The sequence below is a fragment of the Anomalospiza imberbis genome, chromosome 1 (genome assembly GCF_031753505.1).
Source record: "Anomalospiza imberbis isolate Cuckoo-Finch-1a 21T00152 chromosome 1, ASM3175350v1, whole genome shotgun sequence".
In the NCBI taxonomy this organism is placed as follows: domain Eukaryota; kingdom Metazoa; phylum Chordata; class Aves; order Passeriformes; family Viduidae; genus Anomalospiza; species Anomalospiza imberbis.
In genome coordinates, this window is record NC_089681.1 from 94,660,015 (window position 1) to 94,678,580 (window position 18,566).

General features: G+C 44.0%; 1 protein-coding gene and 1 long non-coding RNA gene across 5 annotated transcripts in view; one reads left to right on the forward strand and one right to left on the reverse strand.

Moving 5' to 3' along the window:
* The window catches only part of TPPP (tubulin polymerization promoting protein), an 84,876-nt gene extending 74,844 nt beyond the window's left edge, over window positions 1–10,032 (reverse strand). For all 4 annotated transcript variants that reach the window (XR_011002552.1, XM_068200516.1, XM_068200492.1 and 1 more), the window contains exon 1: window positions 9,950–10,032. The gene's annotated coding sequence lies outside the window, so the exon portion shown is untranslated. The remainder of the gene's footprint in view (window positions 1–9,949) is intronic.
* A 4,291-nt stretch (window positions 10,033–14,323) lies between these two features.
* Window positions 14,324–15,542, forward strand: LOC137481285 (uncharacterized). Its single transcript, XR_011003427.1, has 2 exons — window positions 14,324–14,663; window positions 15,237–15,542. It is a non-coding gene; the product is annotated as an uncharacterized lncRNA (long non-coding RNA).
* The last annotated feature ends 3,024 nt before the right edge of the window (window positions 15,543–18,566 follow it).

The following is an 18,566-nucleotide window of genomic DNA, read 5'->3' on the forward strand; positions in this document are numbered from 1 at the left end:
CAGTTAGTGCCTACAATTCGGCAGGAGCCATCAGTGAAAAGGGCATATTGTTTATTAGTCTCTAGTAGCTCATCATATGGTGGGGCTTCCTCGGCACGTGCCACTTGCTCCTCTTCTTCAGAAGATAATCCAAAAGTCTCCCCTTCAGGCCAGTTTGTTATAATTTCCAGAATCCCAGGGCGATTCAGATTTCCAATATGGGTGCGCTGGGTGATGAGGGCAATCCATTTACTCCATGTGGTGTTGGTGGCATGATGTGTAGATGGAACCTTTCCTTTAAACATCCACCCCAGTACTGGTAACCGGGGTGCCAGATGCAACTGCATTTCAGTGCCAATTACTTCTGAAGCAGCTTGAACTCCTTCATAGGCAGCCAAGATTCCCTTTTCTGTGGGAGTGTAATTTCCTTCAGAGCCTTTATAGCTCCAGCTCCAGAATCCCAGCGGTCGACCCCGAGTGTCCCCAGGCACCTTCTGCCAAAGGCTCCTGGACAGGCCATGGTTCCCAGCTGCAGAGTAGAGTATATTCTTCACCTCCAGTCCCATCCCGACTGGGCCAAGGGCTACCACATGAGGGATTTCCTGCTTGATCTGGGTGAAGGCTTGTTGCTGTTCAGGGCCCCAGAGGAAATAGTTTCTCTTGCGGGTGACCGGGTAGAGAGGGCTCACAATCTGGCTGTACTCAGGAATGTGCATTCTCCAGAAGCCTATGGCGCCTAGGAAAGCTTGTGCCTCCTTCTTGTTGGTAGGTGGAGACATAGTAGGGATCTTGTTGATTACTTCTGTCAGGATCTGACGATGTCCGTCTTGCCACTTCAGACCTAGAAACTGAATTTCTTGAGCTGGTCCCTTAACCTTGCTTCGCTTAATGGCAAAACCAGCTTTCAGCAGAATCAGGATAATCTTTTCTCCTTTTTTGAAGACTTCCCCTGCTGTGCTCCCCCATACAATGATGTCATCGGTATACTGTAGATGTTCAGGAGCCTCATTCTTTTCCAGTGTGGTCTGTATTAGTCCATGGCAAATGGTGGGACTGTTCTTCCACCCCTGGGGCAGTCAGTTCCTGGTATACTGCACTCCCTTCCAGGTGAAGGCAAACTAGGGTCTGCATTCTGCTGCCAAAGGATTGGAGAAGAAGGCGTTGGCAATATCAATGGTGGCGTACTACTTTGCTGTCTTGGACTCCAGCTCGTACTGAAGCTCTAACATGTCTGGTACCGCAATGCTCAGTGGTGGTGTAACTTCATTCAGGACACGGTAATCTACCGTCAGTCTCCATTCCCCACTGGATTTACGCACTGGCCATATAGGGCTGTTGAAAGGTGAATGAGCCTTGCTGACCATCCCTTGGCTTTCTAGTTTACGGATCCTTTCATGGATGGGAATCACAGAGTCTCTATTGGTACGGTATTGCCGGCGGTGTCCTGTTGCTGTGGCGATTGGTACTTCTTGTTCTTCTGCTTTCAGTAGTCCCACAGCAGAGGGGTCGTCTGAGAGACCAGGTAAGGTATTCAGTTTTCTGATGTCTTCTGTCTCTACTGCAGCTATCCCAAAAGCCCAGCAATGTCCCTTTGGATCTTTGAAATATCCATTTCTGAGATAATCTATGCCAAGGATGCATGGGGCCTCTGGGCCAGTCACGATGAGGTGTTTCTGCCACCCTTTCCCAGTTAAACTCACTTCGGCCTCCAATACAGTCAGCTGCTGGGATCCTCCTGTTACCCCAGAAATAGAAATGGATTCTGCTCCAACGTATCTTGATGTCATCAGGGTACATTGGGCACCGGTGTCAACCAAAGCCGTGTATTTTTGTGGGTCAGATGTGCCAGGCCATCGGATCCACACAGTCCAATAGATCCGATTGTCCCTATCCTCTACCTGGCTAGAGGCAGGGCCCCTCTATTCCTGGTTGTGGTACACGTTGCTCTCTTCCTATAAATAGGTTTTTGAGGTTCCTTCAAGAGGATCAGTCATATCATCATTCCTATATTGTCTAGAATTCTATGTATGAGAGACTGGAGCAGCACTGATTCTACATGAGCTTCCTGTGTTAGATGTTCCTCTTTTCAGTTCACGTACCTGGGCTGCTAAGGAGGAGGTGGGTATTCCATCCCACTTCCTCATGTCTTCTCCATGCTCCTGAAGGAAAAACCAGAGGTTACCTCGTGGAGTGTATCCTCTCTCCTTGGCTGGGGAACACCGGCTCGTAATGGCAGAGACTCTTGTTGGTTCTGGCAAGATGTGGTAGACTTCTTCCTTGAGTTCCTTTTTTAGTTTCTGATGGCTCTCTTCAACCAAGCTCAGGACTTGCTCAGCCAATTTTGTTTCTGCGGACGAGACATGGGTACGATATGGGGCGGTGACAGTGTCCTTGTAAATTCTTAGTTTATTGGCCAAGACGCCCACCCTGTCCTCGCCTTCCCTCCATTGCAGTGCTGCCAGGTAATGGGAGTACATCTCTGGTCCAAGCCGTGCAAATCTCAACCACATTTGCAATGTGCACGGGACACAATTTGGACTCTTGGGAAATCTCTCATCTTCTGAGAAAATTATCTCCAACACAGCCAATTCCCTCAGGCATCGGATACCTTGTTCCATGGTTTTCCATTTTCCTTGGTGCACCTGGAGGTCTTCTTTACAAAGGTATCTCTCCTTCACACTTGTCAGCAGTCTCCGCCAGAGGCTGAGAGTTTCTTGGGTTCTCCCGATCCCCTGATCAATGACCACATCCCGGGACAACGATCCCAATTGCCTGGCCTCATTTCCATCCAGAATGGTGTCATTGGCTGCAGCATTCCAGATGCGGAGTAGCCAGATCAGGATGGACTCATTCGTCTGGTGGGTGAATTCGTTCTGCAGGCCACACAGCTCACCCAGGGATAGAGAGCAAGTGATGATCTCTAGGTCTGTCTCTTCCGCTGGGTGTGAGGGTCCTGCCGCGTCCTCGTCAGTCACTATGCGAACTGATTTGCTCTTTGATTTCTTCTTCTGAATGGGGGCAACTGCTATTGGATCAGGCTGCTCTGATTCGGTGATGGTTTGTGTGGAAATGCTGATGGTGCTTTTGGTTCCTTCCTCCTCTGTGCCAGTCTGTATCGACATAGACACCATTGTTTTGCTTTTGGTTTCTTCCTCCATGAAAGTCTGCGTAGACACAGACACGGTTGTTTTGCTTTTGGTTCCTTCCTCCTTTGTGACAGTCTGTGTGGACATGGATATTTTTGGTTTGCATTTAGTTCCTTCCTCCTCTGTGACAGTCTGCGTAGACATGGATGCTGTTGTGGCATTCAGTGTGGACACAGACACTGTTGCTTTGCTTTTCATTTCCTCTTCCTCAAGAAGACGCTGCATCACACTACGTAGTGTTTTGTTTCTAAGCATGTTGCAGACTGTGCAGAGAAGACAAAGCAGAACTAACAACAACAATATGCTGTCCTTATAACAATATGGTATCCAGAGGGAACTCAACATTTCCAAAAACTGCTGTGTCAAGCCTGAAAGTTTGGAAAAAAACCAATCTTAACCCCTCCCGCCAGGGGCTGGGTGTGGTTGTCGAGGCCCCAGATGTAGCAGCCTAGATTAGGACAAGCAAACAGAACTGAGTACATATTCCGAATCATGTTCATTGCCTCGGAGGTTATAATGCGATAGACATAATAGACCAATAAAGCAATTCTCATACCATACCCTGGTCTACACATAATCATTACAATCACCAGATAATTCCCTATGTTGGGGAAAATATAGAGAACGAGGTATAAGACCCATGTAAGCTTGCTAAGCATCATAGTGAACAGGTACCTTCTGCAATACAAAATTGTAATTCTGACTTTTCTCAGTACCTTGCAGGCCCCACGTTGGGTGCCAAAATTATGTTCTGGTTTGAAAGCAAAACCAGAGAGACTCCAAGTCAGAAATACAATTTATTGGGAAAAGGGGAAAAGAGACAAAATACCTGCAATAATACAAAAGGAAGACCACTGACAAAGTCAGAATACAACCTGACACCCCTTTGTCTAGCGTGTTGGTAGCAATCCAAATTGGAGTGGCTGCAGTCCTCTTGGAGTGGCGGACGTGGTTCTGTTAGAGCAGTGGAACTGTAGAAAAGGTGTAGGCATCCAGTGGAAACCCCAGCTGTGTCCTCCTGGAAACCTGTGGGAAGGCTGCCTCTCTGCCCAAAAATCCCAGAATATATCAAGGTGGGAATGCTTAGCTCCTGCCCCATGGGCAGAGCATATCACAATGGGCTGATGTCATTAATCACCTGTAGGTGAGTACAGGTGAGTCCTTAATCACCTGTACAACAGAAACAGTTTTTGGAGGGTGTTATCTCTGAGTCATGTGGAGAGACATTGATGGGCCCATTAACAGGAGATAAGGAAAACTGCCCAGAAGACAACTGCTACACAGATGGTAATAGAAAACATCCTGATTTTCAATCTCAGACAATGGTGTATCAAAAAAAGACTTAGAATTACAGATTCGAAAAGAGTGGAAAACAACAGCTGCTCTCCACAGCACTTAGTCATACAATTAATTTACAGCTCCAAATAACACCTTGGGCCTGTCATCACTTTTGGATTAGTTGATTAGTTGAGTACAGGTTCCACTACAAAACTTGCTTAGCCTCATTTCTTCATACACTGTAAATTGTATCCTCTCACCATCCCCACCCAGACCAGACTTTACATGGAACTTCTACAGAACTCTTTCAAAATATTTCTGGAAAAGCCATGAGTAACGAAGATGTTCTCCATGAAAGCAGATCAAAGATTGTACAGAAAGATCACTTCAAACTCCATTAAGATGGGGGACTTTGAGTACCACCCAAAAGTAAAAGTATCTAGAGAATCAGCTATTGACAGGGACAGAATTAAATCTAAGAAAAACTGAGCTAACAGAGACTCAAAAGCACTGTAAGATTTAGTAGTCAAAAAGCACCACCTCTGACCAAAGAAAGGAAGATGATACAAGAGACGCAAAATCATGAGACAAGATGTTTTACCATAAGACACTTTACAAATTACATTGGTGGAATTCTTGAGAGATCTAAACACCTCTGCAGAGAAACTGAATCACCTGCTAAATGGCTCTTTACCAAATGGCTCTTTTGCTATCTATCAAATATATCAAAAAACTCAACAGTTGAAAATTCAGGCTACGCCGGCGCAAATTAGAAATATTACTTCCTTATGAAGAGACAATCAACCATGCTGGGTACTAAAGGTTACTCCCAAGAATAACTGCAAATATTTCACATCCTCATGTCCGCACATTAGACTGCCTTTAATACAGAAGATATATTTAGTCAAGTATCTCTGAAAGACGGACTTTTACCAAATCTAGGTTATTGCTCTCAGATAACTAAATCAATATAACCAATACATGAATCAGGTTAGACTGTCTAAAGATCCCTTATGTTCTTAAAATTTGCTACTTCACTTTTGTCTGAACCCACGAAATAAACTAACCATTAAGTACAGATTTTTTTGTGACCACCCACAGCCTGGTCCAAAATAAGAAGGAAAATACTTCCTTTGCTAAATCAGTAAGTTCTTTCACATCTACAAGCACTTCTAAGATGAAATATTTGGGTACTACTTCCAATACTCAAATCAGAAAAGACAGGCTGAAACAGATTTTTCAATTAAAGAGTGTCATCAACAATGGAAAAAGAAGCAACACCTCCTAGCATTTTCACTACAACTGCAAGAATTTTCTTAGCATTGATCAATCTAAGAATTTGAACTAGGACTGCAACCCTCAGAGATTCGAGCAAAAACTGTTATGACGTTGATTTTTTTTTATTTCCAAGTTTCTCTGTGCTCGTTTTATCAAATGCTCCCAATATATGAACACTGACACAGAAGCATATTCCTGAGATTAGCCATCTGAGCAAAAATTAACTTCATGTTTAAAATAGTAATACTGCAGATTCATTTTTATAATTTTATCAGCCACATAATGCATTGACCTTTTGATCTGTAAACTCTTGGCTGCCACCTCTTGGGTTTCCATCCAGGACAAGGTAAACTCATACCACAAACTCAGGACACTATGAGGCAGGAGAAGGGTGAGGACGAAAAGAAAGAGGGAACCTTAAGACAACTAACAAGAGTAAGAGCCTAAGCTTCTCCACAGCTGCCTCAGAGTCCTGACAGAGTTAAGAATCCCTCTTAGCAGCAGCAAAGTGGATTGCCCACCCACCACTTATAACAACTAACAGTAAAGAAAAACTTCCCAACTGTTTTGATGGACATACCACTGTGAGCCAAGAAAACTGAGTAGCACAGAATCAGTCTGTTCTGCTCTGTCAGCACGTGAGATAAACACCCACTCAGGAAAAGCATCCTGAAACCTGAGCAGGATATGCATACTTACCCTGTAACACATGTACAGTTCCTGGGTACTTAGAGAGCATATTTATATATGGGATATTTTACCAGTAACATCTTTCACTGTACAGTTCTTTTCATCACTATTACAAAGTATCCCAAAAAACAGTCTACAATGAAATGGGAAATTCGTGCAATACTTCTATGTATGGGCAATTTGGGATCAGCAAAGTGATGCATTCACTCAGAAATGCCTTTCAGCTGAAGGTGTAATTATTATTATGTATTTCTGGGGGGGTTAGGCACATGAGGGGCATGAGATGAAGAAAGAGCTAGAACAGCTTAAGGAAAACACTGAGGAAAAGGAAAAACAACATGAAATACAGAAAAAACATTTTTTTCCTGTACAACTAGAAATTGAAATAAAAATTCCATTTCAAAATTGTAAAATATTACCTTAGATTCAAAAAACTGTAAAAATTAGATAGTCTGGAGATTGATGGTTGATGTAGATTTTTTACTTTAGTTTTCAGCACTTAGTCAAGTTAGATGCATTTCAAAATCCCCCAAACCTAAGCCATTCGCATGTTCCAAGGATAACCCTCAGAGAATAGTGGCAGTCTTACGTTAAGTTCTACAATTCCCTTTGCTCTTACGTGAGAAAGTACACAGCTGGATAATGCACACACAAACCAATGTATCCTTCTTAACATCAGCTTGATTTCCCTTTTGCACCACTCACAGTTCCTTGTTCTTTATTTTGGATCATAATATTTAGGAGGCCATGTCCAAGTTTTTGTTCCACTACACTGGACATAACACATTAGTAAAGGTCCCCGACCACAGCTTACAGACACCGTGGCAATACAAACAGTAAGCAAAATATTTCCTTTCTACTAACTGGCAGAGACCTCTAGAAGTACTTATGCCCACAGTAGCCATGCCAGTACACCAAATAAACAGTAGGTGTGGAAATTATATACCTGCATTTAATTTCAGTTAGGCACAGCATAAGAATGGGTTTCAGGTGGGAGACAAAAACAAACTTTGCTTCTTGCTGAAGAGAATCTATTCCGTTTATGCAAGCCTACAAGCAGTATGCATGTACAAATAAAAAAGGACATTACATCATTGAATGACTGACTATGCCACAGAATGACTGTTCTTGTTGTAATATATGAAATATATACAATAATATATAAACATAGAGATAGATGCTTGTGAGTATGGTCACATCCTCACACTGGAGACTTACATAATTAAAATGTGTAAAGCAAGAAAAACATCTGATATTATTTTATTTTGTAATTTAGCTTATCACCTGAGAGCAAGTTATCAAGGTCAAACATTGCATGGCTTATTCTCTGAAGTGCTATGAGATATATTGAGTACAATTAATTGCTTTTACCTATAATGAGAATACTTACCTTAACATAAATTGACATAATTGACTGCCTCACTCCTTGAAAGACCCTTATTTTATTTTTTCAAATTAAGCTCAAGATACAAGAAGCAAAAATAGCTTCTACCAAAAATACCAATCACTACCAATACCAAATTAATATAAAAATACCAAATACCAAAACCACTACAGTCACACAGCTGCCTCCAGAAAGTAACTGGAATGAATATATCTACTATAAAAATTAAATAAAAATACATGTTTTTTCACCACAGTCAAGCCACAGATTAAACATGACTCAGAAAGAACTACTTGCTGGATGTATATTTCCATTTATAAATATATTTTCTTAGATTTACAAGGGTCAAGTGCAAGCATTGCAGAAGATTCCTATGTGAATTTTATCTGCAATTTGATCCTTGCATGTCATGCTGTCTAAGCATTACACTCTACTATAATTTAATACTGGACATACACTTCAGCAGTTACAAATGATGGACTATTTAAAAGCATTTAACTGTGACCCAGAAATGTACAAAGGCATTCAAAATATCATTTTATTTTGGACTGGGAAGATGAAAGGTCGACTTGGGATAGGGTCTCTAAAAACATAAAGAAGTGGCTCATCACTAAAGGATTAAAAAAATGGCCATGGCCATTTAAAAAATAAGTTGTATAGGTTTGATAAACAGTGATGCTATTTTAAGCCTAAGACTATGAAAGTGTATAGGTATCTCTTTGGTTTTCCCCAAAGTTTTCACAGCACTAGAGGGGAAAAAACCCCAAACCTTTATGTTTTACTATCATCCTAACCCTTTCCAACCCACCTAAAGCATGCTATTTAATGATGCTAACTGAGAAAAGAGTAGGATGGCTAAGTAAAAGACAGTTTCACATCATGCGTTTCATTTCAGGCTGGGGCTTGGGTTCGCTCGTCCTCTTCTTTTCAAATAAACATGAGGAGTTATGCAACCCTCTGTAAAATCCGAAAAAAGCCTGTCCCCTCCCAAACCTGCCCGTTTAGAGCCTGCAAAACATGAACAGGGAAACTGGTTGTCAGCAGCATCTCCTACATGATTCAAAGCTGTCAGTGTTTAAGATGCTATTCACATGTGCGTTTGGCACCTTGTAGCATACACCCAACCTCCCCCTGGAATAATTTCACCAATGTACAAGAACTTTTACCCAGGACTGGAGAAATATTTGCAACCGCTGGTGATCCGGTGGAGGAGGGGTTGTATTTATTTTTAAACGAGCTAACCGGGGTTATGGATTAAAACACAGGATTTTATCTCGTCCTTGTTTTCCACCCCGGAGTACATGGCTGTATACCTACGGGTATTACCCCGCAGGCACTAACTACCCCACACCTGATGTTGGTTTTGTGTAGGACGATATACAGCAGCGGCTCTCGAAGACGAAGCCCCTCCACCTACCGCTTGGGGATTTCAAGAAAAAACAAAAAAAAAAAAAGAAACGGCAAATAGCCTCTCCGCATCGGTCTTCATAAAAGGGGGCCGCTGCCGCTACACAAGCGCATGAAGCAGCAGCAGCAGGGGTGGCCGAGCCTTTGTTGTTGACTGCGGTGCATTTGATGTGTACGCGCAAGGTGGCTCCTTCGGGAGCCGCCCCCGGGAGCAGTGCGGGGCTCGCCAGCCGCCCGCAGCCAGCCTCCAGCATCGCCCAGCCACAGACCTGCTGCCGCCGAGCGCCGGGAAGCCGCCCGGGTCCCACGCTGGCTGCCGCCGCGCGTCCCTCCTCGAAGGCGATCGGGTGATGCGTCGACAGAGCCCATCCCCATGGCAGTTAGAGGCGCGCAGCACAGCGCCGAGCCCCGCTCCCCGCCGGCCCCTTGTTCCCGGTTCCCGGAGGGGAGCGCAGAACATCGTGGGGACAGCACGGAGGTGAACCCCAAGAAGGGACGCAGCGGCGCCGCCGCCCGCATCCCCCCGCGGACGTTACATAACGACGGCGGCGGCCGCGCCGGGCTCGGGCGCTCCTCCGGTGGAGGCTGGCACCGGGAGGGGGCACCGGAGCCGCCAGGCGCCCGACAGCGCCTCCGCCTCCACCGCCCCCTCCCCTGGCGCCATCGGCAACCGAGCTGCGATCGATTGGAAGGAGGGAGTGGGCACGGCACACGACTCACACCCCCACCTACCCACCCCCGCTGGAGCAGTGCTCGGCCGGCCCGGGAGCGGCGCCCGCACACTTACCGCCGGCTGCGGAGGGCGGCAGGTCTGGCAGGGCTGGCCGGGCTCCGTCCGACGCACTCGAGAGCAGCCGAGAGTGTCCGCCGTGGCACCGCCCCCACCCCGCGCGGACATTGGCGGGCGCGCGGCGCCGCCCGTCCGCCGCGAGCGCCCATAGGCGGCGCGCGCCGTCCGGGCTGGGGCTGCGCTCGGCCCCGCGCGCCGGCTGAGGGGCTGTGCGGCCGGCTCTGCCTTACATGGCCCGCTGGCACGGCCGCGTTCCCGACCGCCCCGTTTCCCCCGTTATTCCTGTTATCACCGTTATCCCCGTTTGCCCCGCCACCCGGAGCGCTACGGCAGGTGCGCTACGGCAGGCTGAGCCTCGCCCTGTTCGCGCATCCTGTGCCTTCCCTTTCCGATGCACCGAGAGGTACCAATGTCTTCTGTGCCCTGCCGCGCTCTGGCAGGTTTGGGTCTGGATGGCCGCTCGGCTGTGCTTGAAGCTGGGATCGTCGACGTAAATGAAAACCGTGTGAAAGACTGGGCTGTGTGGTGCAACGGGCATTCAGTAAAAGCCTCACCTTCCCTTAGCTTGCCTCTCGCCTGGGAGCAGCCTGAGGCCGGCACAGCAGAGAGGCGCAGACACAAACCTACTCTAGAGCAACCCCATCCAAAAGCCTTGAGCACAGACACAGTCCAGGAGTCAGCAGGAATCTAGTCAGCCATTATGCACCCTCATTTGTGAATTTATAACCAGAGTCCAATGACCCTGCAGAGCTTGGTGGATTTTAAATTGATTTCTGCTGTGCTGGAATGAAGTTAAAATAACCTACCCACAGTCGTGAGGGGGGAGAGTAAAATACTAATGTGCAATGGAGTCTCAATTTTTCAAATGCAGGAGATATATATGGCTAATTTTTTAGTTGGTTATATACCTATACTTGCTTCAGGTTACAGAATAGTCTACAAACTATTATAAACTTAGCTTATAAACTCTGATTTCAGTAACTTAAGGCAATTATTGAAATGACCCAGAATGTCATAAAGGGACTTGAAAGGACCTTTCATGTTAGGGTTAAGTTTGGAGTTTGGCTTTAACGAAGGTTTTTGTGGTAGTGTAGGGCAAATGAAATTGTAATCTCCCATAAGAGCAAAATCAATGTCTGCAAATCAATCTGCAAACACCTCCAAGTCCTTCTCCCCAGGGCTGCTCAAAATCCCTTCATTCCCCAGCCTATATTGGTACTCAGTAGTGAAACTAAGCATGTTCTTGGTAGGCACAGGCATACAAACTAATTTCTGCAATACATACATGCATATACATATGGATAGCTACACAGATCAATACAGCCAGAAACACTCAGCACTCACAAAAACACGAACAGCACCAATGGCCTCATCTTGTTGCCCCTTGGCTAATCAGGATGAAAGTGTATTATTAGGAAATAGATGCTATGTATAATGTGGATTCCTCCAGTATCTGACCTTAGATACTCAGTCTCTCCCTGGACCCACAATGTGCCCCACTGCTGTGCCCTGGACATACAAGCTCCTAAGACTTGCAGTCCCAATGTAGCTGCTTTTCACTCGTCACCCACAGACACACACCGTGATCTGCTGGTACCTGGAACTCTAATCTTCTCAGCTGCTGTACCTTCACAAATGAACACCTCTCCAAGGGCTGGTGCAGACCTCCTCACTGACGTGCACCACGGTTCTCTCAGTAGCTGGGCTTAGACATGCAGTCCACCCAGTAACTGGCTGTGGATCCCAGGTCACCCAGTTACTGGCATCTGGACACACTATTTCCCAGACCCCACACTCCCACTCCAGTACAGATTTCCTTACACACAGCAGCACATAAACATGCACATTGTGGATCTCTCCTGAGCAATCACCACCCAATATCTTAGACAGGCCCTCCTTCCATCCTGGATCAGCTTCTTCCCACACATGTACACACACACACAGAGACATGTACAGTCTCTCAGCTGACCTTCAGATTGGCATAGACTCCATCAGTTGGCATAGACTTCTTGGTCCTTTTGGAAGTCACCTTCTCCAATTGCCTCACTTCCAGGGATATACTTCCATCCCAAGACTCTTAATCTCTTCTCAACCTAGTTTGGCTTGATATTTGCACTCTCACTTGGTCCAATTTCTTCCACCACAGACACATATAACCCCTGATCTGCAGTGCAGCTGTTGGTGCTTGTTTTTACTCCAGTCTTTTCAGCTGATGACTCTGCTGATCTGCAAGCCCTATAATCCCTTGTCTGATTTCAGTTGCTGACTCTTAGATGTCCATACAATCACATCTACAGGCAACAGAGTCCACTTATTTAGGAAAATAGTTAGAAATGGAATTTAGGAAGAAGGCAGGACAGCAGGTGATCATGGGTGTGGGTCATGGCCAGTCAAGCATACTGCCCAGCAACCTGTTTACACATGGGCAACTGCTTTTGTCCTCCTAGCCCTCTATGACCCATTTTCTCCAAGCCAAGATAAGCCCTCCCTTCCTCTGCCTTTAGTTTTGTCCCCTACACCAGCCAAAAGATGTCTTGTATAATCCTAAGATTCCCTGAATGTCAGGGGAGGTTCAGACTTGATACCTGGAAACATTTCTTTACCAAGAGGATTGTCATACCCTGGAACAGGTCTTCTGTAGAGGTTGCTAATGCCCTGTGCCTGTCAGTGTGTAAGACATATGGAAAATGTCCTTAAAAACAGCTTTAACTTTGAATCAGCCTTGTCACATCAGGCATCTGGACTTGATGAACATTCTATTCTATTCTATTCTATTCTATTCTATTCTATTCTATTTTCCTACTCCCTTTCATCCCACAGTGTGTGTTATACCCTCTAGATAATGTTGCTTTTTGCCCAGCCTGGAAATGAAACTTGAGATAATTTTAGTAAGGAGGTGATATAAAAGGGGATCTTTATTTGAAGGCCTTCAGAGACAGTTATGGAAAGATGTCCATAAAAGCCCACCCACCCTCTCCCAGAGGTGAGTACATTTTTATAGGTTTAGGAAATCAGTATAATTGATAAAAAACACCAATTAGGAGGACAAGAGGGGATGTAATTTGCCCCCCGCCCCCCCCCCCCCCCCCCCAATGCCAAGCCCCTTCTCTGGAGCCCCCCCTTCAGCACTAGTTGTACTTTGTCCATGAGATGTATCTCAAAGAGTTGTTCTGAGCTTTGGTTCCCAGGAAGAACCAAGATAGCATGGAGCCTTATACCCTCCAGGGCTTGGAGCTCTGGAATTTGTTTTTTCTTTCTGCTTAAGGAAAGGCCATGGAAATTTACTGTGAAAACTAACTACAAAACTAATACAATAGGTGACAGTTACAAATATATGTGTGAAGAATACAGAGAACATATAAATAAAAAAAGGCAAAACCCAAATGGCATCAATTGCAGCCCTGACTTGAACCACTAAGTTTGTCTGGAGGGCCTATCCAGACTCATCTGGTGTGTTTCAGACCTGGGTGATGACCATCAGTTCTCTTTTGTAACGATCCTGAGACTGGGACAGGGGATCTTTTTTCTAAGTTCCCCATAAAGATGAAGGTTCCCCTCCTTGATATTGTTGTTCTGTGCCAAATTTAGAGTGTGGAGACTAGCTTTTTATCAAAGAATCTAACAATTCTTAATTTCTGGTCACACTTTGAAAACCCTATATTCTCAGATGGAGAGGATTTTTATTTAGAGATTTAATTTAGCAATTTAATTTAACGCAATTTAGTAATTTATTATTTATTACTTCCTGGTCCGGGAACCATACTGTTGAAAATGTGGCATCATGAAGTTTTGGCAAAGACAAATGAGTCACAGAAATAAATCAGTAATACCTCAGGGCATATATATGTGCTGCCAATCCACATCATCCTCCTTTCCACCCTTCAGTTCACAGTGTACCAGGTTCCTCCCTCCCAAGTGGCCAGGATAGGGATGAGACAAAATGTTGGAGCCTTTATTTCGTTTTTTCGACTGATGTTTGTTGTTCAAGATGTTTGTCTTTTACACCTCCCAAACTAATTTTTAGAAAATTCTAGTATAAAATTCTAAGTAGAAAATTCTAGTATAAAAAAAAAAAAGCCCATTTTTTGATTACCCGTATTTGGGTTACTTGACAAGGTTTTGGTAGCAAACAGGCTAAAGGGGTGGCTTCTGTGAGAAGACACCAGAAGCTGCCCCTGTGCCAGAAGGAGTCAGCTCCAGCTGGCTCTGATGGACCCGCTGCTGGCCAAAGCTGAGCCTGGTGGCAGCACACAGTGACAGTCTATTTAACAAGGGGGAAAAAGTGCTGCACAGCAGCAGCCGGTGGGTGTAAGAATGGTATAGACAGCTCTTCAGGAGGCTCTTCCAAGGTCTGGAGGGGAAGAAGGAGTAGGAGGAGGTGCTCCAGACACTGGAGGAGACATTCCCCTGCAGCCTGTTGTGCAGCCCATGGTAAGGCAGCTGTGGCCCTGCAGCTTATGGAGCAGACGTCCACCCTGCAGCCTGTGGAGAATCCTCTGTCCAAGCAGGTGGATGCTCCCTGAAGGAACCTGTGAACCAAAGAAGAAAAAGCCCATGCTTGAGCTGGGCTCTGACAACACCTGTGACCCCATGGAGAGGAGCCCATGATGAAACGGGTTTTCTGGTAGGACCTGTGACTCCATCTGAGAACCCACACTGGAGCAGTCTGTTGCTGAAGGACTGCACCCTGTGGAAAAGACACATACTGGATGTTCTGGTTTGAAAAGCAAAACCAGTGAGAGACTTCAAGTCAGAAATACAATTTATTAGGAAAGGAAAAAAAAAAAACAAAACTAAAGACATGCAATAATACAAAAGGAAAGAAAACAACCACTGACAGAGTCAGAATACAACCTGACACTCTGGTGGTGAGAGTCCAGACTGGAATGGCCTCAGTCTTCCTAAAGTGGCAGATGTGGTTCTGTCAGATCTTGTAGAAGGGTGTAATCTTCCTCTGACGGTGCAGTGGAGAAACTCCAGCTGTTCCCAGTGGGAAGCTGTCTTGGGTCTCAGGGGCCCAGATTATATTCAGTCAGGAAATGCTTGTCTCCTCCCTCTGGGCGGAGCATCCCACAATGGGATGATGTGATTTCAACAGTCATGCAGTGACATTGAATGGGCCATTAACAACAGATATCTTCCCGGGGCGCGGGGGGGGTGTGGGGGGGGGGGGGGGGGGGGGAATAAGAAGACAAGAGATAAGGAGGAGGTAGAAAATATAAGAAGAAACTACTCAAAGATGGGAAATGAATAACATCTTGCGTTTCAACCTGGGACACTGGAGCAGTTTGTGAAGAAGTGTAGCCCATGGGAAGGACCTGTGTTGTATAATTTTGTGAAAGACCGTCTCCCAAGGGAGGCACCCAATGTTGAGGGAAGAGCATGAGGAGGAAGAGACAAAGCATTAAGAACTGACCTGAACCCCTGTTCCCCATGCCCTTGCACTGTTCAGGAGGAGGAAGTAAAGAAATCAAGAGTGAAGTTGAACCCTGGAAGGAAAGACCAGTGGGCGGAATGTGTTTTAAGATTTTATATTTATTTAATATTATCCTACTTTTGATTTGCAATAAATTTAATTAATTTACCCACATTGAGTCTTTTGGCCCAATATGATTATTGCTGAGTCATATCCTTACCCATACCTTGATCCATGAGCCTTCTGTCACATCTCTGTTGAGGCAGGGAAGTGAAAGTGGGATTGGTGAGTGCCTTGCAGGCTAGCCAAGGTCAACCCAACATATTTTCACACTATCTTAATAAAGTAATGTAACTTTGGGTTCATCATTATCCTGTATGGAAATTAACTTCTTCCATATTTTAAAGCAAATTTGGCAGTTCTTCTTTGTCTGCATTTATTTTAATTTTTATGTTGAGAATGTTGTCATTAGGTTCTACATGTGCCTTGGACATTTTTCAGAAAATGAAATAATGTGAATGCCAACATGTATGTTGTGGATTTCTACAGCACTCAGTACACTTATGTTACATAACAGAATTATATTGTTACAAATAATTCCTGAGAGTTCCCAGAAGGCGTCTCTCATCCTTGCACAAAGAGTGATTTTTCTCAGTCCAGAGAAGAATCTATTCAGTTGTACACTGATGAGACAGTAGTGCTCTGCCACAGAACAGGGCCTCGCAGAAAATCCGGAGAGTAGTCCAACTCTTGATTATCTCAGTCTCCTCAGGAAGTCTATTCTCTCACAAGAGAAAAGACCCTTGACCACAACATGGAGATCTCACTATCTTATCCTAAGATTAGCTGCACTTCCCCAGGAGGCTAGTACACAGTACAGCTGTGTTCGTAGGCTGTTGCTGCAGATGAAGGATACCATCTTTTCTTCTTGGCACAGGCCAATTGTGTGCATTCCCATGAGACCTGATGATTTTTCAGTGTGACCTAGCATTTTAAACTCCCTTTTGCTCTTCTAAACAGACTAAATGACCGATCAAATGTCATTGTCTCTGACACACTTGTTAAATACTCCCAAGCTACTGAAACAGGAGTAGGTATCCTTAGAACTTAGGAATGGAGCAGAGGGCAGGAACTGCCTATAGTCTGGGTCCCACTGGGACTTTCAGAGTACAAAATTCCTACAAGCTGCAGTTTAAGGATGAACTTTCTTGCCTCTGGTCTGATGGCAACAGACATCTTTCTACAGAGAGTAAAAAACTTTCTCTACATTTTCCCTTTCCAGAGCTACACAGTAAGTAAAGCACAACCAGTTTCCTGTTGAATTCAAGAATATTACTGATTTTAATTAACACTGCAAGAAGAACACCAATCTATTCAAAATAAAACTGCACATATTTCCCTACTTCATTCTCTCCATCAACTAACATGCCATTCCTGTTTCAAGACAAAGTCTTCTGGGAGGGATGCAGATCTCTTCCCTGCATTTGACACAGCTTCTTTTCAAGCTTCTATACTTACTGCCCATTTCTGTTATTTCTATGTCTATCCTCATATGAATTTTGTTCAAAGGTTTTGTTATTTAAATTTTTTTTTGCTATTTCTTCCTTCCTTGCCTGGTTCTCCACAAGACACAGAATTCTTTCCTGCTTAAACAGCTTCTTTGCTAATACATTAAGCCAGTTCCACCAGAGTTGGAAAACTCTGTGGGCAGCATTAGTTCCCAGATTGAGAGACACATGATGTAATGGTGACAAAATGTTAGATTACATAAATCTTATGTTACTCAGTGAATCAGAAGACACATCCTGTCTTGAGCCAGAACTAGTAAAGAGTAAATAAAAGGATTTCTTGAGCCATCAGGCCTGGGTAGGGAAATGTATCACCAAGATCACATAATTATTATTAAAAGTCACTTTAGTTCACTTGTAAATTTCAAATATGGTAAGTTTTAATTAGAAATCTGTGAGAATCAAAGAGCATTAATTTGGTTGAAACTTCCATCAAAATTATGGAATAATTCTTAAATGTCTAGTAGTCACTTCATTTAGAAAAATAGATGTTGTTCCATTTTTCCTTGTTTTTAACCAAGGAATAGTTGGAATAGTCACAGAAACTGAAAATACATCAAGCCTACTCTATCTTGTGAGAATTATGTACAGCTTTCCAAGTTATAACGATAGTCATAAATAATGTCATTTGTATATCTAAGTGCAACATACATATTGTCAATATGTCATACTATGTTACACACAGTCAATTTATGTACAGCTACATGTATAGTCATAGCCACTTTACAGGAGGGCAAAACTAGCTACCTGCCAGATACCCACTAGCAGTGCAAATTTATTTCTAAAAATATTAAATTGCAAGGACTATTTAATTGCATGAAGAATGTGGCAGAAGTTCAAATTGGTAGCTAAGCATAAAGAGCCATTCTCATACACAGAAAGTTTGATTTAGGACATTCTGTATTTTGCTATATGCAGTCCTGTAACTTTGTATAGAAGCTAATCTGATTATATTTAAGGAATCAGGACTGCTCATCACTTTTAATGAAATATAAATTATTGATAAAATCATGCAGATATGGAAGCCAGACTGCAGGAGATGTACACGTGTATTAATGAAATAACTTGATCACTCTAACAGTACAGAGCATAGTCCTGCAAATACTGATCATGATAAAATTTTCATTGCCAAGCCTTCCATCAAAAATTGTAATGAAAAGTGAAGTTTCAATCAGAGTTTCAGAAGTTGTAAGGTTTCTTTCTCACTCAGTCTTCTCTGTTGCACATAAACCCTTTTTGGGAGAACTCATCACAACTGATCTTTCTCTCAGATGGAATGCTGTTCCAACTTCTATTACATTCACTTCCCCAATGCCTTCCAAAAAATTAAAATTAACAAAAAGTAGAGCAATGCAGAACAGCTATAGGAAAGAATAAACTTTGCAGCACTTGGATCATGGATCATGATTTAAGAAACATGGATTCCAGTAGTGTACTTTGTACAAGCTTTCCATGGAGAAGCTATCAACATTCTCAGTTTCCCTCTGCACCTGTTTTGCTCACATAAATTGGGGATAGTCCATTTTGCAGTAAGGAATCTGGGCAACATAGAATATTGTAACACAAAGTCATTACTTAAAGAAAGAAAAGTCTTATTAGAGAAGAATTCAGGGATGTAAGGCTTAGAGGT